Source organism: Drosophila teissieri, chromosome 2R, assembly GCF_016746235.2.
Source record: "Drosophila teissieri strain GT53w chromosome 2R, Prin_Dtei_1.1, whole genome shotgun sequence".
In the NCBI taxonomy this organism is placed as follows: domain Eukaryota; kingdom Metazoa; phylum Arthropoda; class Insecta; order Diptera; family Drosophilidae; genus Drosophila; species Drosophila teissieri.
The window spans coordinates 13,894,785-13,911,163 of record NC_053030.1 but is presented as its reverse complement, the minus strand read 5'-3'; the positions used below and the strand labels follow the sequence as shown (position 1 = coordinate 13,911,163).

At 46.2% G+C, this 16,379-nt stretch overlaps 1 protein-coding gene across 1 annotated transcript in view; it reads right to left on the bottom strand.

Moving 5' to 3' along the window:
* The window catches only part of LOC122612491 (actin cytoskeleton-regulatory complex protein PAN1), a 34,903-nt gene extending 33,600 nt beyond the window's left edge, over window positions 1-1,303 (bottom strand). The window contains exon 1 of the mRNA XM_043786150.1: window positions 1,172-1,303. The gene's annotated coding sequence lies outside the window, so the exon portion shown is untranslated. The remainder of the gene's footprint in view (window positions 1-1,171) is intronic.
* Between the last annotated feature and the right edge of the window lie 15,076 nt (window positions 1,304-16,379).

The window sequence follows — 16,379 nt, the reverse complement described above, 5'->3', positions numbered from 1 at the left end:
GTGGCTGTTTGGTTTTCGCTACACGCCTTCGTCGCCACTTCCCTGCGAATCCATCCAATTCGATTCGATTGATTCCTTCGTCTCAGCTTTACGTACTTTGACACACTTCCAAGGCTCCGTGATGCCTTTGCCCCCAGGGACTTACATTTCCGCTTAACTATTGTTGGTTGCTGGCAGGGGTTTTAGGGATCGAGGGGGTGTGGGAGGTTGTTGGCAACGGAAAGGGAAAGCGGAGGAGAGTATACGCCTCAAATTGAATTTGAAGCCGGGTTTCCTTCGCTGTTATTTGCACACGAGCCGATATTCCTCTTCTTGTGCCTTCCCATTTTTAATTTAATTCGGCGCCTTTTGCTTTGGCACTTAAAAAGTTTTTCCCAGTGCCCGAAAGTAGGCAGCGAATCCCGACCAGCATCAGATATGGGAAAAAATCGTGCCAGTTAATGCACTGTGGGAAAACCAGTGCACTTGCTCAGCCATTTAGGGGAAAATAAATTATTAACTTTAAGAATTTCCTCATTTAAGAAAATTTTGCATCCTTAAATTTAAGGAGATTGAAGAAGATTGCCTACATTACTTAAGCGCATTAACTTGAAAATTGGGGTATTTATTTATTATTGGGTGCAGAAAACAAAGTATTATTATTAGGATTTTTAAGTCGTTAAATGTGGAATCAATTTTTAAATTTTGTTTATACAATTGTTGTCATTGCATGTTATTTATTATGGAACACCTAAGAATAATTGGGTAAACCATTTTTTCTCACTGCTCTGGCATCGAAATGCGCAAACGAATGCGATCGAGTTGCTAAATCACTTAAGCCATTCAAGTTTCGTTTCGATTTTGAAGCGAGGCAAGGAACAGGGAAATTGTGATAGAGAGATTACTTCTGTAGTTGGGAGATTTGTTGGCGAAAGCTGGAGTATCAGTGCTGGGGATTGACTTCTGAGGCATGCCTCAATAATGCGCACCAAACTCGGATATTTTTTTTTTGATGGGTGGGGTGGTGAGATAAATTGCCAAGGCCCGTGCACTGCATAATTAAGTCCGGCAAGTGCGGTATTCAATTTAAGTTTTTTCTACTTCTCCCAGGGCTTCAATTAACGAACTATAAACAAGCTGCTAACTTGGTCAAAACAAAGAAGGACTGCAGCGCTAGGTGCTCTCCACTTACCATGCAGTTCGCCCGCCCTTCGGATCCTGCGGATGTGAGGGGCAAATAGAAAACAGGACCTTAAAGCTGCTTTGACTGGCGGCTGCTCTTCAAAGTTTCAAGGCTCTGGCCAAGTTTTTTGTCCTTTGCGAATGGCGGGGGCGGCGGCTGATGCGCTTAATTATGCTAAAAGCAGGCAGCAACTTTGCCAGCTACAGAAATGAATATTTACACCTGCCCGGATGCAAATGTGGCGCCAATGTCAAAGCCATTCAGTGTCGCAGTGCCAGGTGTAAACAGAACTCCGATTTTGTATATTTGCTAGTGATTTACTTTGATTAACGTGTTTCACAGATCACTTTCGAGTCCAAAGTTTATTGGCGCGGCTCGTAAACTCTTTTAATGTCCTGCAACACTTTCGCAAGCCGCTGCCATTTCTCACTTCTTACGACTTTTGGGAATTGTCCTGTTAAAGCCCGGAAAATCACTGGACTCGCACAGGCTTTTGCGACGGAAAACGCGAACGAACTGACTGGCTGGGAAACTGAACAATGGCTTTTCAATGCTAACTTGGCTCGGCTTGGAAAACTCAACACGCGCTCTCTGCGATTTTTGGTGAGTCTGCGCACGCTTTTCCGCGCTCAGTTAATCTGCACGTGCATTTCACTTCCAGGAAAATCGCCCCGCATCCGCTTCCCAACGAAATGTGTGGAAAATGTTTGTTTACATTTGGCAGAAAGCAACTGCAGGAGAATGGGGCGGAAGGACCAAGGAGAAATCAGGACCCAATTGGATGTTGCCTACTTTTGGGCCTGTGAAATATGACTTCTGCAATCGAAGTGGAGATGCAATTGCATTTGGCCTAAAGGCCAGCAACCAGCTGTTCCGGCGGAAGTAAGTAAGCGGTAGTAAGCCGGGCTAAAACCGATTCTCGACACAGCTTTGACCCGGCTGCCATCCATCTAATGAACTGCCCTCTGCTGGCCGGCTGCTGATGGACAAACTTTTTTAATTATCATTAATGAACACGAAGGGCGCAATCAGTGGCCAAGTTGCGCTTTGCAATTATTTTAATGTTCAATGAGGTTGCTGCAGCAGTCATCGCCAATGATTTATTACCGCCCCCTAGCTTTTCCAAAGGCCACGGACGTCGGAGCCCAAGGTCCAAGGTCCAAAGTCCTCGGTCCAAAGTCCTCATTCCAAAGTCCTTAGTCCAAAGCCCAAAGTATGAGTGTGTGTGTGTGTGAGTTGCCGGCATTGGCAATTAGATAGCCGGAGGAGGAGGGGAGAGAGGGCGGGAAGGTCCATGAAACAGCGTTTATGTTTAATGCGTTATAATGGCCGTTGTAAGTGTACATAAGTTGATATAAAAGTTTTATGGCCCGGGCGTGAGCAGCCTCCGGGATCCGATATGGAAAAAGGAAAATGCGGGGCGGAATATCCAAAGGGGGGCAATGGGGTAGGGGCTGGATAGTAAAACCACAATGGAGCAATGGAGTCAAAACAAACAAATCGATGAGTTATTCCCAAAGTTAGCGCAATTGAAATTTGGATTTAATTTCGCTTTCGACACTCTGGTCAGAAAATAAATTATTGACTTTCCAATTGAATTATTGCCCCTGGCCAACGCCTAAAGCTACAAATTTATAATTTTGTTTTTGGGGATAACCCCAAAGATGGGCTTTTTTGAGGTTCTCGATCGGGATCAAGCTGGAGCATAAATTATTTCGCACAGGCCTTTTATTGAATTACTCTGATATTGCCCGCCATAAATTATGTGTATTCAACAATTTTCCATAATTTATGCGTGCCTCAAAACAATTTAACCCCCCAACCGCCGCATGGAAATAGCATCGATGGAAATAATTTCAATAGAAAGACCTAAGCGCACGAGGCGGCCAAACAAACACGCACGAATGCCTCCCCACAACACGCACACAACCACACACGCACTTTCGACCACCCACGCACACCACCACACAGCCACACACGTACGTGTGCTTAGACAGATATCCGTATCTATAACTGCCTCACAATTGCAGCGCACTTGCCGCGGAAAGACCGATAAAAGAATAAACAAGGAACGCTGTTTGCGTTTGGGTACAAACGTTCTGGAAACACCCTATAAGTTAGGACATGCAGTATTCTCAACTTTATTTATCAACTTTATTACGTGATATATTCTATTATATTATATTTATTTCAATAAAAACTGCGAGAAGTACCAAACAAACTTTAGGCATCTCTTAAATGCCTTGTTTAAAATAAACATTGCTTGAGTGTATAACTTTAATGAGTATTGGAAATATGTTTTAGCTACAGGATCAAATAAGTTTCTAAGCAAAGGAAAAGGATAATAGCAGATTGTAGGAGGGTTTGACCCCTTCATAGGGCAGTACCCTTAACCACTTCCATTTCGCTTTTACAACCCTGCCCTTGCAAGTGAGCCGAAGGACCCAGACCCCATTTATGACATATGCGCAGGTCGAAGGGCAGTGGAGGAGTAGAAGGGCCTGCAGCCGGCAGACGCATCGCCAGGACAACTCCAACCCCCTTTTCGGCCCGCTCCTGCCCCCCGATCCTGCAACGCCCTGCCCCCATCGGCAGTGGCAAAAAAATCTTCGGTTTAAGCGATTTCGCCTGCTTGGGGCAAGAAGTTTTTCCTTTTGATGCCGCTGTCGCTGGCGTTGCATGGAAAATGGCTGTATATGAATCGGAATCCGCAGATCCACGCTTTCGCCCAACAGCCAACTGTGGCAGTTGGAGAAAGTGTGGCAGGGGCGTGGAGTCTGGGGCAGCTAGGTAACCGTAAAATAGAATGGAAATGGGAAAGGGAATGGGAAATGGGGGCGCCGGGGTGCTGGTGCGGGCTGAAAGGCAAGAATTGCAATAAAACATAAAATTGCTGACTTCAATTCGTTTGCCATTTAGGTTTCGTTTTCCATTTTTTTCCATGGCCCATCTGGGCCATCTGACGTGCGTGTGTGTGGGTGTGTGCGGGTGTGTGCGTGTGAGTGGGTGGGTGGCATAAGGGTTGGTGGGCGTGTAGAGGGGCGCGTGGCAACCTGCGTTCGCCCCTTTATATATTTTATTAGGTTTTATTTGATTTACACTTGTTTTGTGCTGAAAGCACTTCGCCCACGGACTGTGTGTGTGCATGTGTGTGTGTGTGTGTGAGGGTAAGTAAAAGAGTGAAAGGAAAGTGGAAGTGCGGAGCAAAAACTTCCGCTTGTGAGTTCAGTGTTTTTGTGCGCCTTGGCGATTTAAATACAATATTTGCTAGCTCTATACTAGGAATATTTAAAGCTAAACACACTGAATGGGTTCAGAAACGTTTTCTTCAACCAAACGAATGTAGTAAATCATGATCATCATCATTAAGAAGTAAATATAGGAGATCGAGTGATAAGACTTACTTTTCTGAACGTCCAATGTGAAAAAACCTTTCTGTCCAGAACAATATAAAGGCGGCTTATACGTAGGAGTGTCCTGCGCTGAGAATGGCAATCCTTTCTGCCGCTGCCAGCCAGCTAAAGCACAATTAATTAAGCACGCACAGTGGCAGCACAAAGATTTTAATTAAAAATTTGCTGAAGCTGCACAAGTGTCCTGCGCTCGCACCTCCCCATCCTGCGCTCATATAGCATCCTTTGTCGAGCCATCCGAGCTGCACTTTGTTTCATTATTTCATTACATGCCTGAGCTCCAATTGTAAGGCTTTCAATTTAAGCCGAAAACTGATGAACGGCAATTGGTAATTGCCAATTGACAATTGTCGATTGTCGATTGGCCATACAAGCGCCACTGCATCCCACTGCCACCCACTGTGGCGCCACTTTCGCCACCCATTTTTCCATCGCCACACCCTTGACACACTGAGCAACTGACTAACACTCAGCCCTTTGCTCCACTTCCCCGGAGATAACCATTATCAACTTATGGGTTAACCCATCCATATGGGAGGCGTCCGTCTCAGCGGGAAATTCTAAAGCGCTGCCTTTGGGGCTTAAGGTGTTAATGAGTGCGATAAGATCCAAATTAGAATATTCATAATTCATCGTGTTTGCGAGGCGCTTTCAATGCGAGCTGCTCTTTGCCGGCCATGTTTGTTCAGGGCTGCCGGCCATTTTCTGTGCGACAGCGCTCTTAAATCGATTTTATGATCCTTACCCGTATTTAATATTGTTTAAGTGTATTTTGTATCACACCTTCCTCAATTAGTTTTATAGTGAAATTAAAATTTAAAGCCAATAAAGCTTTAAACGCAATCCATCCCTTTGTTTGCACGCAAATTTATGTCATACATGTAATGGTTTATGGCAGGCTATTGATTATACATTAATTTACACATTCATAAGAATCGTGGCAGGCTCGCTTGTATAACCAACTTTGACGGCCCAACTACCGAGTAAACGAAGTACACTTTCCTTCACCTGAAACTGGTTCTCCTACCCAGGAACACCTGTGTTTGCTTTTAAGCTTAGCGCCAGCAGTTCCAAAGACAAAAACAGCTTCACACGCTCAACTCCAGCCCTTAACTGTCCGTGTGTCCGTATGTCCGGAACCGTGCTCCAAGCTCGAAGCTCCAAACTCCAAGCCCCCAACTCCAGTGCACGTGCTCCATGCTGCTAGTGGGTCCGCAGGTATTAAGGTCAGAAGTTTAAAACATGCAAAGCTGCCGGGCAGCCTCACCTCGGATCCTGGCCAGAGGGCAGAAAACGCAGGCAGTCCATCACGAAAACAAACACCCGGCGAGTGTTAACCGACTCGGACTACGATTTCGACCAAGGGTTTAACCCGGAAGCGAGATGGCTGCTGAATCATAGTTGTACAGCGCAGTGCAGTGGTTTTATAGTGATTTGGCTGGTGGAAAATTGAAAGTATTAAATAAAACAAAATAAAACGTGAGTCATAAACGGAACTGTATAGGACTATATAGGAAAATCCGAAAACATATACCTTTATTAAGTTGTTTATCAGTAAATTCCTTATACTAAAAATGACTTACACATAAAAGGTTACATATTTATTGAGAAACTGTGATTGCTCCACACTCAGCAAGTATTTACCTGGTTTCAGTAGGCCCTTACAGCATAGACTGTTTCTCAGAAAGCACACCTGATAGATCTGCACTGAAAATCTGCCTTTGAAGAACGTAATTAAATACCTTGCTCAATAGATGGCTATCAGTGAATTGGCTGCGACTGTACTGGCCCAAAGCGTAGTCTGGAATTTCTCTTATGTTGCGCCCATAAATATGCTACACATTGGCGTTGGCTCGTCCACTCCTTAACCCTCCGTAGGCCCCAACGCCCCTTTTGACCCCCCCACTTGCGACCCCGCACTTTGATGTTTTCGCTGCGAAGGGAAGCAGTTTAGACGGACATACTCCCTTGTCATTTGCGGTTGCTCTGGTTTCCGGTTAACACGCATACACACTAACACAGTGGCACTTCCACACACACACACTCACACTCACTCGGCCATGCATATGCATATGAAAGTGTTCACGTGTGCGAGTGGCTGGGTGTGTGTGAAGTTTGGCTTGTCTGTTTTGATCCCTTGTTAATAATATAAATGATGATTTATGACCCTCGAAGGAGGTCCAGCGGAGCCACGGCGATTGCCGAGCGAGGGGTCAGCAAGGGGTCACTGGTCAGGGGCGTGGGGCGTGGGGTCAAGGGATCCGTGAGCTACAATGGTCTAATGAATTATTGATCAACTTTAAGATGGCCACAACTTGCTGCCTAATTGTCAATTACCCACCCGGAAAGTTAAGCGAACTTCAAGCGGTTCATGTTTTTCACGACTGCCAGTGTATTTCGCTTAGCCAACAAACACATAAAGCGTTTTCACCCCGCATTTGGCAGAAGAAAATATTTAAAGCATTTGCCAGCACATTAAAATCGAATTTTGCATAGCAAAACAGCGGAATAATAAAAATAAAAAAAAATTGAAACCACGCCGAGGGAAAGACGAGCACAAGGAAGAGCTTGGAGGGCATAAAAAAGCCACAGGGCTCGTTTTTGTGACCCACAGCACAAAACAGTAACAAAAACAACGAAAATTTATGCAAACGAATTAAATTGGCAGGCTGGCGGAAAGCCAGAAGCGGTCTGAATCAGTAACACAGGACCAAAACCAGGACCAAACCAAGGAACAGGACCAAAACCAAGACCAGGATCAGCGCCCACCCGCTGATTGCGCCCGCCCGAGCATAATGATATAATACATTATTTTTCCAAATTTAAATATTTGCCCCAGCGAACACACTCACCTTCGCACGAGGTCGAAAACAATCCCACTTACGGCCGATAAGCGCAGGCCTCACGACCCCAAACTTTGGCAATTATCCTCGAACGGCGGAGCCAAGCAAATCGAAGCCAACCACGAGTCCCCACCTAATTGGTATGCCCCCAGAGTTCAGATCGTTTACGCAACACACAGCAACAGCCAACAAACGCCTGCTTATGAAATTGAAAATTGCACAGCGCGACAATAATTCATTTCCTCGCAACGAATGTCTAGGCTATACGGTGGCTATATGGTGGCTACATGGAGCTCTGGCTATGGCCATATCATAAGTCAGAGTCAGCCCAGAAATATAACAGCGGACGACGCATGCCAAGCACATATATCAAACTGCCAGTGGAGCGTGAATCGAAATGGAACTGGAGATGGCGCTGGAACTGGAGATGGGGCTGGAAAAGCAAAGGAGGTGCCAAAAGGGGGGATGGGTGCTGCGAAGTGAAAACAACCAAGCCGAAAAGCGTTTCATGGCGAGCAAAGCGGTTGACATCGCACTGAGGGTCAAGGATCAACGTCTGGAAAGTAATACAAATTAATACAAAATGGTTTCAAATCTCAGAGTGAGCTCAAATATACCACTGTTCACTTGCACTTACTAGGCAATATTTTAATATTCGTCATAACACTTGATGAGTTTAGTTATACATATTAATAATTTCTATTTCAATTACTAAAATCTACCCATTTCATATACAAATTGTATTCATTTCAAACGCTCTGTAGTACAATAAATATGTATTTTTAAAGATTGTAATAAAGTTGCTTTAAGCTACTTAATATTAAACATTAAACCATTTCTTTTATTTATTGGTATCCCTGAGTTCGGCCAACTTCAAAGCCAGTAATGCCTCATTCAAAACCGTTTTCTTTAAAAATTCTTGTAGCACTTAATTTCATAAATACGCCTGCGACAAGCCGTCCCTAGCAACTATTGGAATGTTTTCCGCCGAATGAGTAAATTCCGCGTCGGTCTGCCAGCCTTCCTGCTACCCAGCTATTTCTTGGTATCGGGGAACTAACTCCTACCCATGGAGAATTCCGCGGCGGGAAGTTCGGAAGTGAATGAGTGAATGACAGGGAAGTAGCCCGCTGTGCTCCACGCCCCCCGACTGCCCCCCCTTCCCGCTCCTTTCGCACGTGGCGAATTTCCATTGTTGGCAACATGGCAGTGTCCTTAGGCCAATGCATTTGATTGTGTTTGTTGGCCTACACAATGGTGGGGTGCTGAGTAATGGTGTTGGTGTTGGTGTTGCTGTCGGTGGTGTCTGTGTCTGTGCCTGTGTGTGTGTGGTGTGTCTGTGTGTGCGTGTCGTTGTCTTGACTTCCCGGGGAATTGTTGCTGCCGTGTTCCCATTTACATGTACCCCTGGCCTCGCCTGTCCTTTCCTTTCCGGCGGCTCCTTCCTCTGCCTCCTCTTGTGGCGGGCCCATAACACGGTTATTGCATTAAGTAAAGTTGTAGCCTAGATTTGAAACAGGCCGACCCTCCACCCATTCGCCCATCCCCCCATTCGCCACCCCCTGCCAAGGACCTTCGCTTTGTTTAAACATTCAACTTTCATTACCTCTCCTTTCGGCAGTCGCCCCCGCTCTCCCGCTCCCTCGCTCGCTTTCCATTTTCCCACACCGCCCAGCGAACGGCCCACTTTTGCATATTTAATAAAGTTTTCAGTTAATTTTCATCATTCGCATTATTTTCGCGGCACATGCGTGTTAACAATTTATTCCGCGACGCCAGCCATTCATCTTTTTTCGGGCCCGCAGCATCCTAAATATTTATGAGCCCGTTTGGAGCTCTTCAGAGCGCTAAATATTTAAAGGGGATATACTCGTATATATGTTTCGGCCGGCACAGCTTTATAAGTATCTATTATAGTTCCACACACGCGTAATTTGCCGTCGGATAATGCGATAATAATAATTGGATGCCCGCCCGGCCGGCCGACTATGATATAATTAAAAGTGACAATTTTCGAGTTCATGGCTAAAACGCTTTAATGCGAGTGGCTGGCAAGTGGGCTGTTGCCGTTGGATTGATGGGTTAATGGGTTCATGGGTGGACTGCGCCATAAATGGGGGCCGTGACAGGACGACAAAGTCATCCGGGCTGACACTAACAAGCGAATGCGGCATTGCTGCTCCCCGAAATACCAAATACCAAATTCAAACCCGAGTGGAAGTCGCGAAGCGCAATGAAAACATCCCATGGAGCTGTGCCAGTGCCACCAGAACACAGAACGCATTCGCCCCGGAAAAAGCGAAAAACGAAAACAATGTCAAACACATCAAAGTCAAGCAGCGATTTCCCAACCCGAAAAACGCCCACTCCTATGCAAATGGCAGGCAAATCAACTGAAAAATCACAACAAAAAGTGCCAGAAACCAAGAAAAAAAACAAAACAAAATATATATGCACGTTGATGCGGAGGAGTAAAAACGTAGATGGCAGCGGAAAAGTAAAAGGCAAAAATGTCGAGGGAAAAAGTGCAGTTTTGGCAAAAATGGAAAACGATGTCAAATGCAAATTGACAGCTTTCAATATCAATTCCAAAACAATCGGCGAACTGCACGCGAGGGAAATGAAATGCCAGCGCGAGCGAAGTAAAATCAATTTTCCTCGTCACGAGTGCATCAGACAGAGAAGACATCCTTACAACTTCCCTCTCTCTCTTTTGGGCATTTTCAGTAAGCGAACGCTCGCCATGTAACACTTCAACTTCATTCGATTGAAGCCATTCAAATGCAATCAAACGGCTTGACAGGTTAAATTAATTAAACCGGATTTATGTGGATACTCGGGACATCTGAAATGGACAATCCATGGCTCACTTTGCTGTGGGTTTGGGCAGTTGCTTTTGATGCGGTTTCCATGCGTCTTAGTCGCATTTCTCGAATGCCAAAGGCCAAAGGCCATAGACCAAGGACCAGGAACCAAAGCAAAGTCCAAAGGTCCTTAGCCATCAGCAAGAAGGATCTCATCATCGCCGTGCGGCTGATGTGTGCGGTTTGGCTACATTTCGCAAATTACCCTTGTGGTGAGCAGTGGCCGTCAGTGTTTGTCAATGGAATAAGTATTTAATCGCAAAATGAGTAATTTGCATAAATTAACTCGGGCTCAGGCTCAGGGGCTGAACTTGACTTGGACTGCATTTGCATTAGCAGCGATAAGGATGTATCAGCGCTTAACAATTCGCCCCTCGCCCCTTTCATTTTCCCCCAGGACTCGTTATCTCGCTTTCCACAGCAGCGGCGAATTGAAGTCGGGAAAATTGCGCAACTTGCTGCATTTCAACGGCAAATTATTAAACCTGCCAGGCAGGCCAAGCTGGCAGGCTCTAAGGAAACGAGGAAAAGCGGGAAAAGCGGGAAAATCGGACCGGAGGAAATATAATGCGAAGGGGCATAAATTCAGGGCATAAATTTCAATGCCCCTTGTGCGCATTTTTCTTATCGTCAGGAAATTCCATGTAAGAGTTCGCAGACGTATCGAATCGAATGGAATGGAATGGCATCGAATCGAACCGAATCGATCCCGGGCAATGGCAACGTTATGAAAATTATGAGCGCTCCACAGGGACGAGCCATCGATTTTTGCTCAAGTTCAGGGCGGAAATCATAATGGCGAATCTGGAGCTGGAAAAGTCACTCGAGCGGCGAGCCGTAGATTTGTAATTACGGGATTAGTCCGGCTCATACTCGATTGGCTCGGGAAGCCCGATGTGCAAACACAGGCGACCACGCCACGTGACCTCTGGCCGGAATCTAATTTGCAATTAGATATGTTTTCAAAACCAACCGCTCCATGAGCGTCTTTGAAGTGGATGATAAATCCAGCTGGGGTGTACAAATTATGACTTCCCCTTGTCTTTGGCGCTTGTGGCCATCAATTTGTTAACAAATAGCGTAAAACAAATCATCAAACGCATCAGCTCACGCGATTTAAATGAAGTGGCCGCAGTTTTTAAAGCACAGCGCTGTGGGGTTGGGCTGTGCTGTGCTGTTGTACAGCCATTTGTATGGCTGGCACTCGGAAAACTCTGCTTTCCATTCGAGTGAATTTCCAGAGACGCAGCAGCCAGCCATGACGAATGCGGGAATTTGGGCCGTCTCTCCAGTTGCTGTGCCTCGAAAATTCATGAAAAACTTGGCTGCCTTTGAGGGTTCTTGGTTCTTGTATGGGGATTGAAGCCACAGTCAGAGTCTCGCGCTCCGCCGTTATTCTTTATAATTGCGCATATGACCCCGATTAATACAGTTCGCTGAGCAATTCGCCAGCCGGGAACTTAGCTGAACTTGGCCGTCTGTCGTCTGTCGTCTTGGCCTTGTCCGAAAGCCAAGTTGTGGGCCAGTGGGTCGAAGACTTCGCTGCCGGACTCCAGTGACAATTGATGGCTTAATAAATGACAATTAACTGACATTGATGTAGCGCACTTTTGGAGTGCAAAACTACTTTGCGGCCATAAATCAAAGGCATCGGTCTCTATCCATCTTTTGGAGCCGCCTCATTTGATAAAAGCCATTTTCCACACAGGTGTGTGCTTGGGCTTTTCGATTTTCCTCAATACCTTAGTGCTGTTTCTACAGAGAGAGGAAAATAGAGTAAGTGATTTGTTTATGCGAACTATAAGCTTAATTTATTACTTTAGTAAAAGAAAGAGACTTTTCATTTTCACTTTCATTAACGAGAAATCCAAGCCCTTGGGATTTCTTAGTGCAGACTAAAAACGATGCGGTATAAATATGAAAGTCTTAATGCATTTGCCATTTTTTACCCACTCTATCAGCTGGTTTTTTCCCCGGTGTGGCCTTGGCTCCATTTTAATCTGGTAAGTGAATGTGTCAACTTTTTCTCACTTTGTTTGTTTGCCCTGCATCACGCACACCCCAGGGACACTGGGCAGAACAAAGGCGTCCCGGCCAAATACCAACAATGGGTCTCATTTGGGTTGTTTTTCTTGGCTCACAGCGTTCTATTATTCATTTCAATTTGCGTGTGTGAGTGGGCTGGAAAGGTCCTTGGAAAGGTACGGGTAGATTTTTCATCAGAGTTCATAGTCCAAGCCCACAGAGGTCAGTGAAAGTTTGTTATTCTTTTTCGCCAGCTCGTTTATTAGATTGTACGTACGTCCCAGTGTCCTGGTGTCCCCTCCTGTCCAGTTTCCCCCTCCTCCGGCTGACACATCACAAAACTTGCCAGCGGCTGTTCCTGACAAGTCGATGTGAAGTGGCATCAATACCCGGGCTCCGGGACCAGGGGATTGTCGGAAAAACTGTAACTGAAACTGGGGCTCGGGCTCGGGCACTCATAAGCACGACAAAGTTTTCCCCCTTTTCCATTTTGCGGCTGTGCTGTCGAAGCTGATCCGCCGAGGGGAGTTCATTATGGCCAACTAGCTCCTGACCACAAAGGCGAGCGGATGATCCGACCCCATAAAGCTAAGCTGGTTTTGTTTTCTTTTTTGGTGGCTTTGCGTTGCGTGCAACTCACAAGATTGAGTATTGGGAGGGGGGGCTGCCAGCTAATGTCTTTCTAATGGTTATCCTGGCGGTGGGGCATTAAAGGGATTGCCCATCAATTGTGGGCAAGTAAATATTTTGTTAACATAATTGCATAAATCACAGTCAATTTTTCATATCGTGCGATAATTTCAGCCGACACACATGACTCCCTGACTCCCTGGCTGCCTGACTCCCTGACTGCCTGACTCCCACGGCAAACATTGACTGGCCCCGGTAATGATGGCGTTGGGTAAATAAACTGTCAGTTTGCATGACTGCCGCCATCACTCATACGCCCCCATGGCTGGCTGAGATTGTGCGCCCAGCGAATTGCCACGCTCGTACGCACTTCTGGTAAACAGCAAGAGCGGTGGCAAAAGCAACAGCAAAAACAGCAGCAAAAACAGCAGCCAGACAACAAATGAAGTTTGGCGCTTCCGTTTCCGCTCACCACCCTGCCCCCTCTCGCTGGCCGGGGTCATATGCAATCATAATGAAGACATTTCCGGCTCATTGAACAACCAAGATACAGCTACGTTCAACGACGCAGCCTAATGAAGCCACCAGCGTTGCACATGGGCGGGGGTAATTTGCTGCCAGTTCAGTGCGTATTTAAATAACTGAAGCTTTCTTTTCGGCAATCGACAGCTTAACAGTCGAGTTCATTGCTCATCAGGTGGCAATTGGCTATGGGTTCACAGGCGATGGATTGGTGGGATTGGTGTTAAATTACTATAGAGATACTTATAAAGCAGAGATAAGACGCGTTTCCTTAGAAATCAAATGAAGTGATAGAGCTGCCTATGCAGAACATGAAACTAGAGGGAACACCTATATCCCATGTTCGCCTATTGGAATAATTGGCTCGGCCACTGTCGGCGCCGCTGATTTCGTATGCAGATTGAAAAGTGTTCGACCCGCAGGACTCGGTCGTCGACAATTGTTGCAATTCCAGGGCAGACAATAAATATCTGCGCAGGCTTCCGGAGAAGCACTTTAAAATTGATTCTGCTGAGCTCTTCTCTAAGCGCTCCCCAGTGCATGCTACCTATTTTCCCTGCTCCTGTTAGCCTCTCCTTTCCGAACTGGCCATGTGCTGGCCCAAACAAGACACGACAAATTGCCGGGCGAATGCCTTAGGAAAATGCTACAGAAATGGCTATGGGATGGGTTGGCGGTTGAGGAAAAAGCATGGGAAAACTTATGCGCATTGGGCACAAGTCAAATTGCATTTAAAGTGACAAATGTGGCTGGCTTGTAAGTGGGTGGCCGTGTGGGTGGGTCTTGAACGGAACAGAAATTGACCAAACACGTGCTAAAAATATTTCCTTGGCAAACAAAAACCAAATGCCAGTTAACTTCCTTTCTTCATTCATTTCTCCAGCAAAACAAGGAGCAGGAAAAACCAAAGGAAACGAAAGCATTTTTCATGCTTTGGTCAACTACGCCCACACTCACACACACGCGCCCTGGAATCGAAGGCGTGGTCGCTGGCAGTGCTGACCCGGCATTAGAATTTATCGCTGTCAGCACTTGTGGGTCCAAAGGGGCGGGGAAAGTCAATTTTTTGCTTCTTTTCCTTTTTGTAGTTGGAAGTGAAAAGCGAGGAGCAGGAAAAACTGTCGCCTCATGCGGTATCCAAAGTGGGCGGAATCGAATCGGGCCCAAACCCCTACCATGCATGTGACATGTGAGTTGGGGATTTCGGTGAGTAGTAGAGCAAAAAAGCCAGAACCTGAGCGAGCACCTTGAGGGCGCTTGATTAATGGCATTGTTCTGCTGTCTGTCAGCGAGATCCATTTGGGGCGACATTGATAAGGCGCGGCGGCTTAAAGCCAACTTTGCTCGTAAGTATCCGCGTTAAGCACCAATTAGCTGGCGCCCAACGTGGGGCATTCAGGCCATTCTGCGGCTCTATAATTTGGCTTATTAACAGTGCGTGCAGCGTGTTCTGGCAATTGTTATTGTTATTGCCTACAAAGTTGCACACAATACAGGCGCAATGCAAGGCAATGGCAATGGCAATGGCAACAGCATCGGCGAATGGAAACGGGAGCGGATGAAGAGCCAAAATGATGCTGGAAATTAACTCAGAAATCTGTTGTGAGCTCATTGTCAGCAGCCGAAAGTTTTCTCGGGCACGAAAGTTGGCCCAGCGCAACTTTGCGAATGCAAAAACTTTTCGGCGAGAATTACAATCGTGATAAAAATTATGAAAATATTTGGAGTGCTCAAGTTCTTGAGCGACAACTTGGCGTGGCCACGTTGACTGGTTGCCTGCCTGCCTCACTGCCTGCCTGTAAAATGTTTGCAAATCAAATCCAATTAAATTACACAAATGTGCAGAAATAGGAGAGCGCGTTTTCCACTTTATTCCCCCTATTAAATTAATATTTTCAACCCAAAAAGAGAAAAGCTGAAAGAGCAGTCTCCATGCAGAACAGCATTTCCACCTGCTCGAATGCCAGCAATGTTCAATGGAAAAACTTTTGTAATCAAACTATTTGAATTGAACAAGCGCACACACACAGGGGAGGGGGGAATGCATACAACTATTTTGTATTGGAGAAACTCATAAATCCAAAAGAAAACTATTCCAGACCAGAGAATCGAGACAAAAACTGGGACTGGGACTGCAACTGCCTTTGGGCTGGAACATCGAGGGGGAAACAATGGCAAGTTATTTGCTTATTTATGCTGTGTGCATATTGAACTCTCGGTGCCCTCGTCAAAATGCAGCTGTCTTCCTTACCCCCGATTTGCTCCAGTTTTCCACTTTTGCGAGTCGAGTCCTGGAAAATGGGAAGACAGAGCTCAAGGGCCAACGAACGCACTTAGCGGCCAATTAGAAAAGTTCTCGAGGAAATCTCGAAGTCTCAGCTCAGCCGGGGAGTTGCAACTCGAGATTTTCCGGGCATATCAAGCCGACTTGATCTGTCTATCGCAATATTTAAACGTCTGCTGTAAATATTTGATGCCTAATTGAATGATTCATTCGGTTGCCGTTGCTCATTGCCCCGCTGCCGCCCACGACCCCTTTTCGCCCCTCGAACGAGTTGATTTGAATAAATTTGAAATTCCGCTGAGTCTGGCTGTGCCAGCATTTAGTCTGTTTGTCGCCCATCGCAATTCTGTTGGCTGCTCTGGATCTCTGCAGCTGCATTCGTATCTGCTTTTCAGTCAGTGGGCGTGGCCCATTGGCAGTAGGCGGTGGGCGGTGGAATGTGGGCGGGTGGTTTGCCAGGCGTGGCATTGACTTGGCATGGCATACTTTGCGGCGCATTATGCGGCGGAACGCGAGAATTGTGCTAATTAGCGGAGCGCGTTTGCACTTGCTAGGCACTCATCAATATTTGCACTTCAATTAGTGACGATATGACAAACAGTGCTTACACATCCGAGCATTTTCAGACACACACAC